Below are 2,793 nucleotides of genomic sequence, written 5' to 3'. Positions count from 1 at the left end.
AATCCCTCCCAGCATCAGAGACTTTTCCAATGAGTCAACTCTTTGCATGAGGTGGCCAAAGTACTGGAGTTTCAGCTTTAGCATCAGTCCTTCCAAAGAAATCCCAGGGCTGATCTCCTTTAGAATGGACTGGTTGGATCTCCTTGCAGTCCAAGGGACTCTCAAGAGTCTTCTCCAACACCACAGTTCAAAAGCATCAATTCTTCGGTGCTCAGCCTTCTTCACAGTCCAACTCTCATATCCATACATGACCACAAGAAAAACCATAGTCTTGACTAGACACATCTTTGTTGGCAAAGTAATGTCTCTGCTTTTCAATATGCTATCTAGGTTGGTCATAACTTTCCTTTCAAGGAGTAAGCATCTTTTAATTTCATGGCTGCAGTCACCATCTGCAGTGATTTTGGAGCCCCAAAAAATAAAGTCTGACACTGTTTCCACTGTTTCCCCATCTATATCCCATGAATTGATGGGAGTGGATGCCATGATCTTCGTGTTCTGAATGTTGAGCTTTAAGCCAACTTTTTCACTCTCCTCTTTCACTTTCATCAAGAGGCTTTTTAGTTCTTCTTCACTTTCTGCCATAAGGGTGGTGTCACCTGCATATCTGAGGTTATTGATATTTCTTCCAGCAATCTTGATTCCAGCTTGTGCTTCTTCCAGCCCAGCGTTTCTCATGATGTACTCTGCATATAAGTTAAATAAGCAGGGTGACAATATACAGCCTTGACATACTCCTTTTCCTATATGGAACCAGTCTGTTGTTTCATGTCCAGTTCTAACTGTTGCTTCCTGACCTGCATATAGGTTTCTCAAGAAGCAGGTCAGGTGGTGTGGGATTCCCATCTCTTTCAGAATTTTCCACAGTTTATTGTGATCCACACAGTCAAAGGCTTTGGCATAGTCAATAAAGCAGAAATAGATGTTTTTCTGGAACTCTCTTGCTTTTTCCATGATCCAGCGGATGTTGGCAATTTGATCTCTGGTTCCTCTGCCTTTTCTAAAACCAGCTTGAACATCAGGAAGTTCACGGTTCACATATTGCTGAAGCATGGCTTGGAGAATTTTGAGCATTATTTTACTAGTGTGTGAGATGAGCGCAATTGTGCGGTAGTTTGAGCATTCTATGGCATTGCCTTTCTTTGGGATTGGAATGAAAACTGACCTTTTCCAGTCCTGTGGCCACTGTTGAGTTTTCCAAATTTGCTGGCATATTGAGTGCAGCACTTTCACAGCATCATCTTTCAGGATTTGAAATAGCTCAACTGGAATGCCATCACCTCCACTAGCTTTGTTCGTAGTGATGCTTTCTAAGGCCCACTTGACTTCACATTCCAGGATGTCTGGCTCTAGGTCAATGATCACACCATCGTGATTATCTGGATCGTGAAGATCTTTTTTGTACAGTTCTTCTGTGTATTCTTGCCATCTCTTCTTGGTATCTTCTGCTTCTGTTAGGTCCATACCATTTCTGTCCTTTATCGAGCCCATCTTTGCATGGAATGTTCCCTGGTATCTCTAATTTTCTTGAAGAGATCTCTAGTCTTTTCCATTCTGTTGTTTTCCTCTATTTCTTTGCAATGATTGTTGAAGAAGGCTTTCTTATCTCTTCTTGCTATTCTTTGGAACTCTGCATTCAGATGCTTATATCTTTCCTTTTCTCCTTTGCTTTTCACTTCTCTTCTTTTCACAGCTATTTGTAAGGCCTCCCCAGACAGCCATTTTGCTTTTTTGCATTTCTTTTCCATGGGAATGGTCTTGATCCCTGTCTCCTGTCCAATGTCACGAACCTCATTCCATAGTTCATCAGGCACTCTATCTATCAGATCTAGGCTCTTAAATCTATTTCTCACTTCCACTGTATAATCATAAGGGATTTGATTTAGGTCATACTTGAATGGTGTATATAGGTATGACTTATTCTTACAACACTTACTGTGTAGAGCTCGTCACATGTTTTTGATTATACTGCAGCATCTTTAAAAGCACAAAGCTCTCGTTCATTTCACAGATATTGCTGAAAAAAGTGACTGTCACGCTTCAGGTAGTATGTTAGGTCCTAGGGATATGGCAGTGAACTAAACAAGCAAGGTCCCTGTCCTCATAGATCTTATATTGTCTATGGAGTGTATGAGACGAGGAAAAGGATGAAGAGACAGAAAAAGACAAACAAATGAGAAACAGAATATGGTAAGTGTAATAAAGATAATTTAAATAGTCCTGGAAGAGGGAAGAAGGAACAGAGGAGGTTCTCTGATTGGTAGGGGAAGGCTTCCCCATTAAGCTAAGATCTGAAATGACAGAGGAAGGCAGCCATGCAAGAGCAAGGGAAACACAGTCCAAATTAAAAGAACGGCCAGTATGTCCAGTCATAAAACGGATGAGCTTGGTATGTTCATAAAACAGAAAAGGCAGCATGGTAGAGTTGGTGAAGTGGAGGTGGGACAATACAGTGTACGAGAAGGAGATAGGAGTCAGATTACTCAGGGCTCTGTAAACAAGGATAAGGACTCTGGTTTTCCAAATGCAATGGGAAGCCGAGACGGGACTTTAAGCAGAAGAGTGACATACCTTGATTTAACCTTCTGAAGGATCACCTGTGGCCCCCATAGATGGAAAATGAGCTGGAGAGGGGCAAAAGTGGCAGTGGGAGCCCAGTCAGGAGGCTGGTGCAGGACTCAAGTGAGAGATGATGGTGGCTTGGGCTAGGGAGGTGGTTCAGTACAGTTCAGTCGCTCAGTCATGTCCGACTCTTTGTGACCCCATGAATCGCAGCACGCCAGGCCTCCCTGT

The 2,793-nt window shown here is 42.5% G+C and overlaps 1 protein-coding gene across 5 annotated transcripts in view; it reads right to left on the bottom strand.

Moving 5' to 3' along the window:
- Positions 1-2,793, bottom strand: part of CENPE (centromere protein E, 312kDa) — an 81,698-nt gene that overhangs the window by 67,359 nt on the left and 11,546 nt on the right. The gene's annotated exons all lie outside the window — the stretch shown is intronic.

This window comes from Bison bison, unplaced genomic scaffold (assembly GCF_000754665.1).
Source record: "Bison bison bison isolate TAMUID 2011002044 unplaced genomic scaffold, Bison_UMD1.0 scf7180017864263, whole genome shotgun sequence".
NCBI lineage: Eukaryota > Metazoa > Chordata > Mammalia > Artiodactyla > Bovidae > Bison > Bison bison.
The sequence above is the reverse complement of the archived record's forward strand: the minus strand, read 5'-3'. Positions and strand labels throughout refer to the sequence as shown.